This window comes from Tachypleus tridentatus, chromosome 7 (assembly GCF_004210375.1).
Source record: "Tachypleus tridentatus isolate NWPU-2018 chromosome 7, ASM421037v1, whole genome shotgun sequence".
NCBI lineage: Eukaryota > Metazoa > Arthropoda > Merostomata > Xiphosura > Limulidae > Tachypleus > Tachypleus tridentatus.
In genome coordinates this window covers 142,452,797-142,471,316 of record NC_134831.1, presented here as the reverse complement: position 1 = coordinate 142,471,316, position 18,520 = coordinate 142,452,797, and the positions used below count along the sequence as shown (strand labels likewise).

The window sequence follows — 18,520 nt, the reverse complement described above, 5'->3', positions numbered from 1 at the left end:
TTAGTGACTGTTATATTTGTTCACATGACCTGGCTAAATGTGACAATAGTCGAAATCTACAGTTTTGTCCTACCAGAACAAGTATGACGTACATATTTCTTTTTGAACTTTTATTATAATTCCAAATTACTAAAGGTATGTCTTGTTATTCTCCGCCATTTGCAACAAGTATGACGTACATATTTTTTCTTAAACCTTTATTATAATAACAAATTACTAAAGGTATGTCTTATTATTCTCCGCCATTTGTAACACGTATGACGTACATATTTTCTCTTAAACCTTTATTATAATACCAAATTACTAAAGGTTTCTCTCATTATTCTCCGCCATTTGCAATGTAACAGTTTTTAGAACATCTTTCTTCTTTGAACATATATTAAAAAAGAAAAATATTTCATATGAGAACTAACATTACGTTTGCTGGAATTTAGTAGAACAGAAACTTCACTTATGTTTTGTTGTTTTTCAAGATTACAATGTATCATCTCGCTTTTTCTGTGTAACAGGTTCAATTAGTTTATGTTTTCATTTTTTTACTACACGAATTTTATAACGCCTCGTATTATAATGACTTACAATAAACCGTTTCGTTTTGATATTGGAATATTTCTGTCTCCTTGATCTACGTGAATTGTACTCACAGCATGCTTTTAAAAAAAACAAAAGTCAATAAAACCGATATTACTGTAATGTATTGTTTTTACCTTTTCTCTGAATGAAGTGTATTCTTACTTAAATTACTGGGGTTTGTAAAATCTTGACAGTTACACAAACTACGTGTCATGTCTTCTTCGTAGAAAGTGTTGGTAACCTAATTAACTATGTTTCATGGTAGAATATGCGTTCTGTATAACTTTTGTAAGTACATTAGTTACGTTAGATGGTAGGATTAAAGAAAAATTCCAATTTTTCTTAAATAACAGAAGCAAATTTCCCTGTGAAACTATTAAAAAGAAAAGGTCCTATAGCGCAGAAATCCCAATATGTAGGGTTGTTCTTAACAACAAGTAAAAATATATATAGTTTAAAAGTGCACTAATTTAAGTTATAAAATGTGTATTTCTTCATATGGCTCTAATTTCAGATCCTACATGGTTCTGGTACGTGTGTTAACTCATAAACCGATACGACAGTTTAATTACGACAGCATGAGCAAGTAATGAACATGACAGGTCACATAATCCAAAAAATCAACAGGTTTTTGTCGTCAGAGTGTGTTGGTGTGTTGATAATAAATTATCATCGAGGTCTAGAAAAGGTTAAATATCCGCTCTATATTAATCTTTCTCTCATTCTCACTTTTTTGTTTCCTTCTTTCAGTCCTTCGAAATGTACTAAGAATTCTGCATTATATTCTCTTACATGGCTTGAAAATAAAAACCTTGTAGCAAGCACTATACATGATAGCGTGATCTGTTATATTTCATTTACCGATCACCATTTCACATGCCTTAAGACTGCAAGATCAATAAATATGTATTCAACAGAATGTGATCTCGGTTCTTGAGTATATTGCATCAAAGATTCACTAAACTGTGGTCTTTGTCCTTACTTTCCGTACAGAGATGTCTGAGATTCACGAGTTCATATTATGTTTCACATTTCGTTTCCTATACAATACTTCGAGTACTTACGTGTTTTTTCTTTACACTGCTTTACGTTTTTTTATGGTTATTGAAACCAGTATTTACTTAAAAGGCACTAAAATGTCTGGTACAGTTTTTCAGTATTTTTTTGATACAGTAAAACTGAGGTCTTGGAGAACCCTTGGAACTTTATGTATGGCTAAAACAGAAGACATTTATTTATAATGTAACGTTTTAAGGTATCTGGTGAGTTTATATCTTGCCAGTACCACAGTCTACGGAACAATGTGGTTGCAACTTGGACACATGACGTCTACATTATTGGATGTTTTGTGTTAGAACAGTAAACCTATGTCATGTATTTGAATTTTTCTTTTTTCGATATCTGGAGTACTGAACAATACAGGCCTGGCATGGCCAAGCGCGTAAGGCGTGCGACTCGTAATCCGAGGGTCGCGGGTTCGGGCCCGCGTCGCGCTAAACATGCTCTCCCTCCCAGCCTTGGGGGTGTATTATGTGACGGTCAATCCCACTATTCGTTGGTAAAAGAGTAGCCCAAGAGTTGGCGGTAGGTGGTGATGACTAGCTGCCTTCCCTCTAGTCTTACACTGTTAAATTAGGGACGGCTAGCACAGATAGCCCTCGAGTAGCTTTGTGCGAAATTCCAAAACAAACAAACAAAACAAACAAACAAACTGAAGAATTCGATTTAGAAAAATAAACAAATATTACACGTTTATAATACCTACATCAACTGTTCTTCGGACGATATGTGGTGTCTGTAATAATTTGTGTTCCAACAATAAACCAGTATGACACGTCTTTAATATCTATCTGAGCTGTTTTTTCGATATGTGGTGCCTTTATTAATTTGTGTTCCAAAAATAAACAAGTATAACACGTGTAGAATAGATAACAGGTAGAATTCCCTGAAATTGGTGTAACTCAATGACAGTGGGTGAACTGAAGAGAATGTTGATCTACATTTCTATTTTGTTTTGTACTTGTAGAATTATAATACTTTTTAACAATTAAAGAATGTTTTCATAATCACATCTGTGCTTATTATACGAAACCATTGCGTGTTAATCATACATGTAACAGTTTTTTGCCCTTTTTAATAGTCACTTATTTAGGTTTGAATGGTAGAAGTTCAATAGTTTTACATATACGATATTCTTAATTTGAGTGGAACAACCACTACGCTAGCCATGGGTTTGAGGTAAAAGTTACAAATTTCAAGCACAAACTTATGTTATTTTCAACTTCTAACTAGAAGGAAGGGAACTTGCAAGTAATATTTTGTCTATTGTTTTGTATATTGAACAATTACAGCAGTTTCAACACCTTTGAAACTTTCTTGAAATACAGTGTTTTATTTGATGAGTTCAATCATTATCGTCATTCGCAAAAGCCCTTAAGTTGCATAACGGAATTACAACGCTACAAACCGGGATTCATGATAAGTAGAGTACAGATTGCTCATTGTGTAGCATGGTGCTTAACTTCATATAAACAAGTGAAATAGTAGCGAAAATGAATTCAACAAAAACGTCATACTACATAAACCACAAAGCGATGACAACGCATGCACCATAGTTCCTGCGTTGTCGTAATGGAAGGTGACACTGCATCTTTTTTTCTTTAATATACTGCTAGAATTCAAAATTGAACTTAGAAAACCAAACGAGTTACTCAATATTCGTGTTTAATTACCTTCTGTTGATCACATACACCAGCTGTATATTTTGTATTCTCCCAGCTTTCTTACAATTCGCCACAATGTCGCTCAGGTTTTAAGTCATCACCTGTTTTAATAGATCCCTAATTTACTATTGACCTAGATAATTAGTTAATCTCAAAAACCCTGTTTCGCTACTACAGCCTACATGTAATGCCTGAAGAGTTTTCACCTAATCTTAAATTCACTACTACTGCAACCTTGAAAGCATTACAATCTCTTATAAAAATCATATTCCTTTATATATATATATACACTATTACCATAAGCCTTAAACCTGTTTTAATTCCATGTTGTTAACGACTTTATACGGCAGACTAAGATATAACATCATAAAGTATTTGTAACAAAGCTTATTATGCATTAAGTAGTTTCTGGAAATAAAAAGAAGTGTACTCGAAGTTCCACATATTTAATTTTCTTGTTTTGTTCTTAAGTTTTTTTCTTCTTGGAATTACTGATTTTACGCTTTATTTTCACCAGTGTTTTTTAACTATTTCAAACTGAAATTGTTTCTTATTTAACTGAAAACTGTCAACAATGAAACAAAAAAGTCAAACAATAGTTTTGATTGGAACCGATTTGATCCAGTTAAGAATTGCCATAAGAGTAGATTTTCTCAGGTTTTATGAATCAATTATTTCAAGTTTTAGAAATAAACCAGCTTTAGTTACTTATCACAAATTGAAAGAAAATACTTGGCATTCTCAAACGTATTTAACAGAAGAGCTAAATGGCTAGCTGACAGACCTCTGACGTTTTGTTTCTTTTTGGTTTTTGCGCAAAGCTATACGAGTGCTATCTGCGCTAGAAGTCTCTAAATTAGCAGTGTAAGACTACAGAAAAGGCAGCTTGTTATTACTACCCACCACCAACTGTTAGGTTACTCTTACGGCTGACAGGGCGAACATGTTTTGGTGTGACGGAGATTCGAACTCGTGACCCTCACATCACGATTCGAGAGCCCTAACCACTTGTTTATGTCCTAACGTTTTAAAATTGCCATTTCTTTTCTGCAACCTTTCACCATAACCATCATGTCATATCCGGCCCATTGAAAAGAATATAGCAACTACTCTAAATAATGTACTTATGGAAAATAAGAAAAAAAATGGCATAAACTCTTTTATATAAATTATTTAGTATTAAACCTTCCCCCAAACGAGAGTTTTGTTTTGAGAGTAAATATCTTTTCCAGAAATGAGGATAATTTCTTTTCTGTGTGGATATAGTTGGGGGAGATTGATTATAATGTATATTTTTAAAATAAATCCTGCCACATTAATATAACAATTTACTTCAATTTCTTAACGTTATAGAAACCATGTATTAGCTGTTGAATGAACACCCTCAACCACCTTGTGGCTCAGCAGAAAGTCAAAAGGTTTATAGCTATAAAAACGTGATTTTATTGCTTCTGGTAGGCATATTATAGATGAACAATTACGTAGTTTTGCATTCAATGACAAACAAACAATCTGTTAACGTGCTTAGAGAATACTGTATTAGGTTTGTACTAACATACCTACCGTAACTAAGAGAAAGGCTATTTGTGACAGAAATGACGCGAGTGCAAATTGGCCTAAAAATTGTGTTAATTTTGAATCTCTAACACATAAAAAAGATTAAGCGCTTAATTATCGAAGAACTTTTGTTTTCACTTTAAGAAGTATGTGTTAAGCATATGTTATGTTGTTATAGATTATTAACTGAATGTGTAAGGCAATGAATGGATAAGAACAAAATAATATTGTAAACAAATTCTTCGGGACATGTTGTGGACAATAATAAAACACCGAATATAATGAAAAGTATTGAAAAAGATGTGTTTCTAATTATTAATATCATTCTTCTAAATAAGTTAATATTAGGTATAGTAAATAAGAATTTCTATGACTTAAGATTGTTACATAAAATAACTCCAGTGAAAAATAATATATTGTTTAAATGCTTAACAATTATCGTGACCTCTGATAAGAACAATGAAAAATGACATTCATGGAGCATCGTTTTATAGGTCTGTTATTGCTGATGAGTTCATATGGTTAGAAAGAGAGCTTTTTAAAAATAATTTATTAATGCTGTTTTGTTTTAATTTATTTAATATGAAGGTCAAAACATATATTATCTTCAAGAGTTCAAATATCATGAGAGCACTTGCCTTTAAAACAATAAATTTGGAGCTTTCTGGATTTGACATTAACGCTAAAAGCAAGACACACTAAAAGTAAAAATTTTATTAAATAATTTTATTAATATTAATAAAAGTTTTAAAATTATATGTGTCTGAAATTAGATAATGATGTTATTTTTCAATATATTGAGTATTTGGTATTTTTCAACCTTGTGTGACACGCAACTTTAAGGATCAGGTCAACGAGTAGGCATGGCCAGGTGGTTAATGCACACGACTCGTAATTCGATGGTCGCGGGTTCAAATACCCGTCACAATAACCATGCTTACCCTTTCAGTCGTGGGGGTGTTATAATATAACGGTCAATGAGTAGCCCAAGAATTGGCGGTGGGTGGTGATGACTAGCTGCCTTCCCTCTAGTCTTACACTGTTAAATTAGGAACGGTTAGCGTAGATAGCCCTAAAGTGGTGTTGCGCGAAATTCGATAGCAATAAGTAGGATGAGGTAATTGCAGGTGATAAAATTACAAGTGATACCTTCGTCATGTGATTATGTACTTTCGTCATGGATGCAAGATAAAACAAAAGAGAATCACGGATTATAAGTTTCAAATATTTGTTAACCCTATATTTTGTATCAGTAGAAGAACGGGTATTATCATGATCGCTCTAACTGTGCCTTCACTTCCCGTGTATAAAGTATGAAGAGCATTAAGAGCTTTTATTCATTTAGGTTGAGAACCTTCCTTCCTTAATCAACATAAGAGGGAAGTATTGAACACGTCTTTACTCAGAAATTAACTCTTAAGTGACATAAAAATAAAAATGGTATACAACTACAACTATGAATTAACAGTTTGTCAAGGAAAGATATTGGTTTGTTATTTTAATTATAACAAGCTTTCTACGATTATTAAGCCAAACTATACATGTGAATTATAACTAGGCTCTAAGGAATAGAAAGGTAATTAATAGCAAACACATCATGAAGTTAGAAAACCTCCAAGTTTAATTGGAATGGACGATTAAAAAAAATTGAGCAGCATAATAAAAAGCGTGATAAAAAAGAAAGTTAACTTATTTGAGCAAATAATGGCAGATACCCAAACATGTTGTGAAGAAGTTGCTATCTAATTCTTCAGGAACGGAACCTGTGTGAGTTCTCTCAAGCTCTCTATTGCACAGTGGTATGTCTGCAATTTCCAACCGCTAGAAACCGGGTTTCGACACCTATGGTATGGTCTTAAACTTTTGACCAGCTAGTATTTAGACTAATTTCATAGTTTTCAGACCTACTCTATTAAATTCTAAAAAAAGTTCTTTTTTTATGCTTTCTTATAGTTAAATCACCGAGGGGAATCGAACCCCTGATTTTAGCGTTGTAAATCCGGAGACATACGGCTCTACTTGCGTCGGACTAGGTTTTTGAAGCTCTATTAAAATTAATGGTTGAGTCGAACAACACAAAATACATATGTTTTCTTTATGTTCATTATCGTTAACAGACAGCATTGTATATACCTTTATTTTATTTTCCTCTTCGTTCCTACTGTTTTGCTTTCTTTCAGTTTTTTCTGCGAACGTTTCTGGCTTTAAATTTATTACCTCTTTCTTTATAAATGGCTTTTTGACATTATGAAATTTTATCCTGTTTACTTTTTATTTAATGAATAAAATTCGGAAAACAAATCACAATAACCATGTCGACGTTTATCTTATTTGGTTGTGAGGTTGTCTTTACGAGCCCTATCCTTCCATTTCTTATCCGTGACTGGCATGGCTAAGAGGTACGGGCGGTTGAGTCGTCAGCTGAGAATGCCAGGTTCTTTTCCCCGTCACACCAAACATACTCGCCGGTTTTACTCGTGGACGTGTTATAAAGTTACAGTTAATCCCACTATTTGTTGGTAAAATAGCAGCCAAAGGGTTTGCAATAGGTGGTAACGACTAGTTGCCTTTTATCTATTCACACAGTGGTAAATTAGCTTAAGTATTCGTCTTGTAGCTTTGCGCGAAACTCAAAAACAAACAAATATACGAAGTATGCTCGCTCATTTCAGTCGTGGAGATGTTATAATGGTCCAGTGAATTCTAATATTCTTTGGTAAAATAACATTAACAAAAATAGCGGGAAGTGTTCAGGAATACTTGCCTTCCCTTTATTCTTTCTCTGCGAAATACGGGTCGGTTAACGAAGATAGCTTTTGTGTAGCTTTGCGTGGAATTCAAAATGAACCATTTGTTACGATCAGTTATGACATTTTCATCTTCAATAATGCAATTTTTTATGTATTTTTTAATCTACAGTAGAATCTATGGATTTTCTACATTTTAAATTCTATTCTATGTGAAGTTTACACATTTTATCTCCCACTGAGTAACCTTTACACCCAAACATTATGGCTAATGGTACCTATGTTTTGTACAATATTCCTTTCAATATCACAGACATCTTTTGTTTACCTGTGACTTTAGATACGAACAACATTTCATGCATCTTTTTGCTTTTACAGCTTTCTGAATTCTTCTGTGACATTGTAATAATATTTATTCATACATTTTTAACCACACGCTATAGTTTATCCAACAATGTTAACGGTTCTGCTGTTTTGAATTTCATGGCAAGAACTACATTCTATGTCTTTAGAGTAAATACTAGAAAATGTTTAGAACACTGGAAATATTAATACTATTTTTTTGCTTAAGCGAGAGTCAGCACAGTCAACAAATGTTTATGAAAAAATATATTCTATTGTGAAGATTTTTGAAGCAACAACTTCACAGCCTGATTGCATTACATCATAAGACTTTGCAGTGAGTATGTTCAACCGACAACTAACGACATCATTTGGACATTTTAGTATGAACTGAGACTTGAAAATAACTTGATTGGATAAGAAAGAAAAAAAGATGGATGCAAGGATTTATTCACATCTATTGCAAACCTCCTAAGTATTATTTAACTCAAAAATACTTCAGTGAATCATGTCAAATATTTGACGACTGGCATGGCCAGATGGTTAAAACACTCGATAATATGAACTAAATATTCCTTTCGTTATAATAACCTTAGAAACCTATGTATACTGTTTTACATAAGGAAAAGAAATTTTAATGAAACAAATTTTATTGTTTAATCAGTGCTCAGTGAGTAATATTTAAGAAGTAAAGTTTACATTATTCAAGTAAGTCATAAAGTACTTTTGATAATCACTAGTGAAACGTTAAGTGTAATAAAATAGTCTTTGTACCTTTGCACTTAAACTCTACAAAAAATTGATCAATAATCATAAAAATCCATATTTTCTTACTAAAATATGTCTTTTATGTACATTTCAACATTTTATATCTGCTGTCGTCTACTGAATTTTCGGTGCTGATCCTCTGATATTTGGGGGTGTAAATTAATTAGTGTATCTATTTCAATAAACGTTTGCAACTTAACATTGCTTTCCTTATATTTCTTTTGTCCACGACACTATAGCAACAATATAAAGAAAATGATAAAACATGAATTATTGTTTTATGTTATTGTTAGTTGATGATACTTTTGTTTCCACACAGTATACCATGTCACAGCTGTTTTAATAATTACCTTCATGTCGCATTATAGTGTATAGAGTGATTCCTGTAACACTTCTTGTTGCAAATGCTGAACAGCGAGTACAAAGTACGAATTTCCCGCAAAACTTGACAGAATAATGTCTCGAAAATTATCTTCACATATTCACTTATTAATGTAATTCAAGTATAATTATTGTGTCGGATGGATTTAAGAACACAACATTCATAGATAAATTACATCTGTGAGTTTCGATCACAAATAACAAAATTTACATTCTTAAATTAATTACTGCACCAATTATGCTTCACACCAATAGCATGAGTCATAAAAAAGAATTTAAAATAGGTATTATTGGTGTATATAAATCTCATAAAAGAGGCGGAATACTACATGTAACTCTTGGTACGCACAACATTAAATAACGGTGAAGCATTTGTTGGCAGGTTTATTTGAAACAGTATATTTGTACGGAATTTATAAAATACTAAATACAGTTTTGGAATTATTACATTAATATTTTTAAATTAGTCTTTTAAGTAGATGCTTATTTCGTAGAAAGACAGTGATATCATAAGTTAATCCAGAATATAATTTGTAAAGATTTTGATTTCATAGAATTGAAGTTTTACTACAATGTATGTAAGTAATTGTACATGTAATTATAGTAATAACATAAAATAAAAATTTTTAAATTTAAACATCTTCTAACAAGAAGCACCACAGCTCATTAATAAATTACACGGTTGGTCTCCTGTACTTCGATATTAAAAAAGTCAAGTTTCAACAATTATGTGGGTGTAATGAAATCAAAACCAACATTCATCCAGCCTGAGATTTTAAACCACTTACAGAATATTCAATTGTTTTAATGAATACTGAAAACGAATTACGTACACGTTACTAAACTTAAACACATAATCATTCACTTAGAAGTTAAGTAAACTCATAACGTCAAAACAATTGTAATAACCCACAATAACATATCATTCCATATTGAGTAAACAATACCACCTAATGCCAAATAGAGAATAAACCACATTTACAGTATGGAGTGGACTTCATTGCAATGCATATACAAATCGACCAACAAAAATAATATCAACTACTGATTAGAGAACCCTACTTGCATAAACTAGAACAACTACTAAACCTTTGTTATGTTCTATAAGCTTTAATTATAGATCTGGTTATTGCTCTCGGTATCGTTGAAATAATAAATAAGATTTAAATTGAGATTCGTAACATTCGAATCACACCTTAAATAAAAATAAACTCTTCTCTTGAGATGGATTGTTAAACAAACTATAATAATAGCAATCCCGTTCGACTACAAAATTCTCAGTTGTTTCAACGGATTTGTTTATAACATTTGTGCCGTTTTTCGTAGATAATTATAGTTAGAACAGAAATAGCGGCGTTAACGATAGTTCTTAAGTATGGTGATCAGAATGAAGACGAATATCTACTTCCAAAGGTAAGAAGGGATCTCGAACATTTTTGTTAAAAGATGTTATTAACTGAGGTGTATAAGCAAGTTATACTAAAGAGGAAAAACATTTTTCACTAAAAATATTTTTAGTTTACCTTTAAGAAGCTACGTTCTATTTACTATTTTAATTAAATAAGAATTACAACTTAGAGTATAAATTCTTTTTTCTTCATTTCTTGTAGTTAAGCACGAAACTGAGCAATGAACTATACTGCACTCTGCTTAACAAGGGTACTGAAACCAGTTTCTATCGTTGTTCAGTACCCAGACATACCGTTATGCCAATGGAGGACAAAATTGTTTCCTACATTTCGCAGAATAACATATATTTCATAGTATAGGTTTTTCTAAACCGAGACCATATAGCCATATCCTCTTCTTCCGAGACCATATCCCAGTCCTCCAAGACCATATCCATATCCCAGTTCTCTCAGACCGTAGCCATATCCTAGGCCTTCCATACCTAATCCGTAGGCACCAACTCTAAGACCCAAGCCTAAACAACGGGAATGCCACGTGCAGCCAAACCTTGAGCAGCGGCAACAGCGCCTGTTGCATCAAAGGCAGCGGCAGGTGCTACGCCAACACGAACAACAGCAGCGGGAGCGACAGCAACAGGTGCAACACCAGCTGGATCAACATGAACAGCGCCTAGTAGACCAGCATGGGTGTAGGCCAGAAAACCGAGAAAAACGATCTAGTAGTAAAATAATAGATATTAAGATTATAAATATTTTATCAACGTTATACTGATTTTTTTCTTTTTCTGATAAATAATAAAAACTAAATGTTACTGTTTAGTTTGACTAATACTTTAGTTGTAATAGGAAAGTTGAAGTTATATATAATTACTCTTTTCAAACAATTTACTTTCCTCTTATGTTAATAAATTATAAAATCATATGTATATACTATTTATTGTCATCTTTATTTCAACTAAAAAGCAAAATTTGAAACAACAGAGAATAATTTGAATAACAAGAGATATTGGTAAGTTGAAATTTTCGCTTATAAATCACCGTAGATTTCATCTAAATAGCTTAATCCTAATGTAATATTAAATGATCACTTACAAGAAATTTCATGGTTTGAGCTACTGTTTTCTGATCTGTAAGAAAACTGTACTATTCGCTTGCTTCTCGGTCCCTTTATCGTGTCTTCAAACTCTTGTTAAACTTGTTCTGGTAGTTGTCAGTATGTTCTTTAAATCGTTTTCATAGTTCACGCCCATCGTTGAAGGTTATGGATTTTTTTCTCTCTTGTTTTATTCAGGTTATTGAGTACCATTTGTATTTTTCTCTTTAGCAACGTTGTTTTATCATGTCCGTTTTTGGGTATCTTTCACTGAACTTTTATTGAATATTTTATTTTTCCTTCAAATACCAATGCAATGCATAATATGAGCATACAGAGTTAATTGAATGAAGACTAGAGATTGTTTGGAAAATTTTTTATTTATTGAACATCGTAAAATAATACTCGAGGGATATTTTTTGAAGTGTTATACTAGAGGGAAGGTAGATCCTTCCATAACATCCATTGTCATTCTTTGGGTTACTCTTTCTCAAATAACAATGGGACTGACTGTCATTTTACAATACCATAACAGAGGTGATGGACTTTGAATCTGTTCATTCCGAGACGAGTGCTCTTATCACAAGGTCAGGTTTTAAAGCAGACATCGTCTTGCCTAACGTCTTTCTTTTTTTTTCTTTGAACGTTTCTGGTTTAACTTTATTACATTTATCTTTATGAATGGCTATTTTATATAATAATTTTTATGCTGTTTGCTTTTTATTTAAAGAATAAAATTCGGAAAACAAATCACCATAAGCATGTCAATGTTTTTCTTATCTGATAGCGAGGTCCTCTTTACGAGCCTCTTGCTTCCCTTTCTTATTTGGACCTTGTATGGCCAAGTTGTGAGGAAGGTAAACTCGTCAGCTGAGGAAAGCAAGAAACATACTCACCATTTGTAGTTGTGGCGGTAGGTGGTGACGACTCATTGCCTTCCCTATATTCTCTCACTAATAAATTGGGGTCTGTTATTCCGTGTCTCTCTTTAACTATATAAATTCAAATTAATGTTATTCTTCCAACAACGTGAAAACAACTAAATTTTCATATTGTTATAATAATCTTGGAAATTTATGCATAAAAGTTGAATTAAAAATTCGACTTGTGCCATTACTTTCCTTTTTGTCCTAGTATACGTTGAACATAATTCAAACACCTGTTTTTAAAAGGACTTTTTCATGACGAATAACGTGATTCGTTTGGATAATTCAGCATGTTTACCCGAACTAAGCCCCATTGAAAATGTTTGGTGGTGGATGAAAAGGGATGTCTATAGAATAATAAATTGTTATCTTGTTTACTTTTTATTTAATGCATAAAATTTGAAAAACAAATCACCAAAACCATGTCAACCTTTATCTTATTTGGTTGTGAGGTCGTCTTTACGAGTCACTTGCTTCCATTTCTTATTCGTGGTTGGGTCGTCAGCTGAGAATCGCAGGTTTCTTCCCCTGTCACACCAAACACACTCGCCCCTTTTTGTCGTGGATGTGTTATAAATTTACAGTCAATCCCACTGTTCGTTGGTAAAATAGCAGTGATAGGGTTGACAATTTGTGGTAACGACTCGTTGCCTTTACTCTTTTTTTACCCTGCTAAATTAGGAATTTAAGTAGTCCAAATACCCTTCGTGTAGCTTTGAACGAAATTCGAATAAAATAAACATATCATTTATGCTCGTACATTTTAATCATGGAGACGTTAAAATGTTCTAGTAAATCCTTCTATTCTTTGGTAAAATAACAGTCCCAGGGTTGGCGGTAAGTGATTAGGAATACTTGCCTTTCTTCTATTCGTTCTCTGCTAAATTGGGATTGATTAACGAAGATACATCTTGTGTAGCTTTGCGTGAAATTCAAAATATTCCATTTGTTCCGATCAGCTATGACTTTTTCCTCTTCAACAACGCAATTTTCCGTCTATTATCTAATAATGTCTAACCATTTACTATTTAGTCGTTTTCGTTATTTCGCTTCTAGTTTTCTCAATCTCTCTGACTATGTCAACAATGTACTTTTCTTATCTGGTTTGTTTGTGTAATGAAACACGTTTCTTACATCATTAAAATTGGCACAGCACTGTTTATTTCTTCGTATATTTTTTTTTTTGTAGAACCAGTATTTTGAGAAAAAGTGGCTGACCTTCACTGGAATTTTAAGCTTGTCCATTAGTAAATATACCACGGGAAATATCATATATATGATATTAATTAAACAGCAAAACTTTTCCGGTGCAAGTCCCCGTGACTGGGGCTATATCCCGGAGCGGGTGCAAGGCCTTGAGACACACACAGAGGATCGTGCATAAAAAATTTTATCTCTAGCAATAAAATGCACCTAATTAATGACCATACACCTACACACTTCTCAGCCGCCAACGGCTCATACGATGTACTCGATTTCATCATCGCACCCAAGGACATGGTAAACAGAATATCTAACTACATGATGAAATCACCAGTGACCACTTCCCCATGTCATGTATGATTCACCCGCGCCACCCTGCCGTGGCGTAGATGACTCCCTCCGCATACACCTACACTGAAACAGACTGGCTCACTTTTAATGCCTCTCTGGACTCATACCTACCCCATCCAATTGAACATGCTAACAAAAAAACAGAACTAGACAATTATGTTTATCAAATTACAGAAGCCATAAAAAACACAATTCCTAAAACAAATAAAAAGCAATCACTTATTCAATGGACTCTAACACCAGAAATTCACCCACTAATAATCAAACGCAGACAATTAAGACGAACACACTACGTTACACGCACTCCACACATTAAAACAGAAATCAATAGAAGAAATACAAAAATTAAACAAGAAATTAAAAAAGCAAGAGAAAACAATTGGCATAACTTCTGTAAAAATTTGGAAAAACCAAGAACAATCCAAAAGAATTCTGGAAAAAATTCAAGAGTATTGCTTCAGACAAAAACACAAATCACATGCTACAACATGTTACACACAACAATAAAATCGCAAGGACGGACATAGAGAAAGCTGACTTATTAGCTGACTATTAAAAATCCTTATTTAGCGACCTAAACTCAGTAGATTTTGACACACAACACCAACACCATGTTAACAACTTCATAAATACAAACCAAGTTTCATTCTCACCACGATTCCCTGGCGAGACACTAGAAGCATACTCAAGTTCAATCAATAGAAAAATAACCATAACCGAACTAAAAATTAATATCAAAAACTTGAAGAACACTTCCCCCGGACATGACCAAATACCAAATATTATTCTGAAAAAAAGCTCCACTCTCCTATTACAACACCTCACAAGTATCATGAACATTTCACTAGCGACCAGATATTACCCTGACAAGTGGAAAAAAGCAATCATAACAACGATCCCTAAGAAACAAACTAATAGAACAAATCCAGATAATTTCCGCCCCATAAATCTGTTAAGCTGCCTTGGCAAACTGATGGAGAGAATTATCTCCAACCGTCTCCTCCATTTATGCGAATCGAATAACATCCTTCCAGAATCTCAAAATGCCTCCATAAAAAATAGGCAAACAACAGATCACCTCACACGACTCACCGAATCAATCTACAAAGCGTTCAACAACAATCAAGTAACCATCGGGGTATTCCTAGATGTCAAAAAAGCATTCGACAGCGTATGGCACAATGCCATCAAATACAAACTAAATCACATGCAAATAAATCCCACGATAGTTAAATGGATTTCAAATTTCTTAACCAATAGAACAGCACAAGTAAAAGTCAATAAAACTATATCCAAATCATTTAATATAACCGCAGGAGTGCCCCAAGGATCAGTCCTCTCTCCACTTCTATACATAATTTTCGTCAGTGACATACCTTTTCCAAATCTAACATACACACACAATTCACAATACGCAGACGACATCGCTATCTGGAGCACCTCCAGAAACCCAGTGATGGCCATGTCTCGCGTACAAGAATCACTAAATAACGTCTCAACATGGAGCAACAAGTAAAGAGTCGTGTTAAATCCAACGAAAACACAAGCAATCACCTTCTATAGAAAATTAAAGAAGCAAAGAAAAAATCTAGAAAAAATAAAACTATCACTCGGAAACACAACCATTAACATGAGCAAAAATATCACATTCCTTGGCATCACTTTCGACACAAAATTAACATGGAAAAAACATATAAACAATATACACTCATCAATCAGAAAAAGGATTTCACATCTAATGACTATAACCGGTAAACAATCGAAATGCTCACCAAACACCATTATACAAATATACAAGGCTTACATCCGTCTAGTAATAGAGTACGGATGTCAAGTAACATACAATATGTCAAACAACACACTCCAGAAAATCCAAGTTCAACAGAACAGAATATTAAAATCTGCATTCAGTTTACCATCTTTTACACCAACAAATTATATACATCAAATTAGAAATTTACCAACAATAAGAGATAGAATTACGGAAATATAACTTAAATATTATCTAAAAGCAGAAAATAGAAACAAACTAACGGCATCACTACACAAATTATCCAGTGCACCAACAAAATACATTTCACCTTACAACATATTTCAAGAATCACAAATTACTCAACAAAGAATGTAAATAAATAAATCCATGTCATTAACAGGTATTCCTTTTTTTTTTTTTTTCAGATACCGGGCACACGACAGGCAAAACTTTTGGTGCCTGTCCTGTGAAAGTGGGTTTTCTCGGGGCACTCCCGTTTCCCCCCACAGCAAAAACTTAGGTATTGGATTTATAGATCCCAGGCAACTTTATGGCCAGACCCTGAATCGCGCCGTTTGATTTGATTTGAATTCTACTCATGAATTGTATTCATGTTCACATTTGCTTGACTTCTTCCTCTCGGGACAGGTCTCGGCCTTTCTTTCCGGTGCTGCCTTTGCCTCCTCTCAAGACAACATTTAGAGAGACATCCTCCACCCAAAGAGTTAAAAATAATAATGATAATTAATTAAAAACAAAAAAAAAACAAAAAACTTATTCCTAATAACAATTCACGAAAGGGGACGAAGAGAAACCACAACGTTCCTGAACACCCCAGTTTGAGAGAGAACTCTTCTGATTTCTCTCTCTCTAAACTAAACCCCTGCCACGTTAGTTTGAGTTTGAGCAAAAGTTTCCGCTCACGGCAATCGTGTCATTTATTTTGTTTATTTCAAGAGGGAAGTTATAATATGTGTGCACGTCCTTCGCCATGCACATCTACAGAATATTTGTTAAGAATTTCTTTAGACATTTACTCTAACTGACCAATTTCTTTTTTATAAGTCTAAGGATATTATATAACTTTTACGTGTGACAAAGAACTTTTGGAAAACGGAGGCAGTGAAATAGAATCGTTCCATTGTGGTTTATATAAAAGTATACACCGTTCATTCAAAATTTAAAGCCAGTTACTTAATATAATTGTGAAACAAAAGTTCACGACAATCCTAAAACGACTTTATTTTGTAACAGAATGAAATAGTTTAATACAAAAAGAGAGAGCGGCTCCATTGCAAACATGAATAAGTGTTATGTAAAATTGACACAATATCCGAAGTGGAAAACGAGAAATGTTTATTTTATACTATTTTAAACATTTGATTAAGATATAGAACAAGTTATCGTGTCGTTCGAAATACAAACAATATATTTTCTTTATCCCATTGCTTTAATCTGGTGCATGTTCTCTATTAATTAAACAGATTTTTCTGCAGCACAAATAATCTTTAATAATTGGAAAGGGGATTTTGCGTAATAGGATATTAATATTTAGGTTATAAAATATTTGTTATTGTACGAAACGTAGGAAACAATTTTGTCCTCCATTGGCATCACGAGATAAACAAGATGAACAAAAATAGAAACTAATTTCAGTACACTTGTTAAGCAGAGCGCAGTATAGTTTATTGCTCAGTTTTGTGTTTAACTTCAAGAAATAAAGAAAAAAGAATTTATACAGTAAGTTCTAATTCTTATTTAATTAAAATAGTAAATAGAGCGTAGCTTCTTAAAGGTAAACTGAAAACATTTTAGGGAATAATGTTTTTACTCTTGAGTATAGCTTGACGGAGTGACGGACGCAGCACTTCGTCCAACGGGAATGCGCAGCCAAACCTTAAGAAGCGGCAACAGCGCCATTTGCATCGTCGTCATCGACAGGTGCGGCGGTAGTGGGAGATACGTCAAAACGAGCAAAACGAGCTGGAGCGGCAGAAACAGTTTCAATCTCAGAAGGACCAACAAGACCAGCGATTGGTAAAACAGCATGGGAGTAGGACAGAAGACCAAAAAAAACGATCTAGTAAAAAGAAATAATCATTTGTTTTATATTTTTATAGAGTTCAAGCGATTCGAACGTCATCGGGCTAAACGTAATAAATTGAAACTTACCCGAGTGTTCATGGTTACTGCTTGTGTCTCTAGCTCTCAGAAAGAAATGTGTTGTTTTCTGATTTCCAAATTCTTTTATACTCTCATTTAGGTTCAGAAGAATGCATATGTTTAGTTCTTCATCCATAATTCACACCTTTCTTTGAAGGTGGTCAACTCTTTCTTTCGTTTTCCTTAACTATACATATTGCATGTTCACGCATTTCTGGCTCGTATTTCCACCTTTAGAAATCGGTGATATTTTATTGCGTCAGACTAATTTACGTTGAGTAAAATATCAGAGTCAACATGCTCTATTTGTAAGTACGTTTGTAGTTGTTTTGGCTTGAGCTGTATTGAAATTGATATTCAACCCAAAATTCTAAAAAAGAAAAACAAAAAACAGCTTTTAATTTTACTTTAGATTTTATACATGTAACCACTGCATGGCAAGATTGTTTTATAGCATTATGTTATTCTAGACTGAGTTAATGTTTAAGTTAACACTTTCGTTATAAATTATTAGACTTATTTTAATATTTT

The 18,520-nt window shown here is 33.3% G+C and overlaps 2 long non-coding RNA genes across 2 annotated transcripts; both read right to left on the bottom strand.

Moving 5' to 3' along the window:
- Nucleotides 1–10,120: 10,120 nt before the first annotated feature.
- Nucleotides 10,121–11,924, bottom strand: LOC143258146 (uncharacterized). The gene is made up of 2 exons (XR_013032161.1): nt 11,593–11,924; nt 10,121–11,216 (listed from the first exon to the last, which is right to left on the bottom strand). It is a non-coding gene; the product is annotated as an uncharacterized LOC143258146 (long non-coding RNA).
- A 5,133-nt stretch (nt 11,925–17,057) lies between these two features.
- LOC143258145 (uncharacterized) lies at nt 17,058–18,286 on the bottom strand. The gene is made up of 2 exons (XR_013032160.1): nt 17,999–18,286; nt 17,058–17,906 (listed from the first exon to the last, which is right to left on the bottom strand). It is a non-coding gene; the product is annotated as an uncharacterized LOC143258145 (long non-coding RNA).
- Between the last annotated feature and the right edge of the window lie 234 nt (nt 18,287–18,520).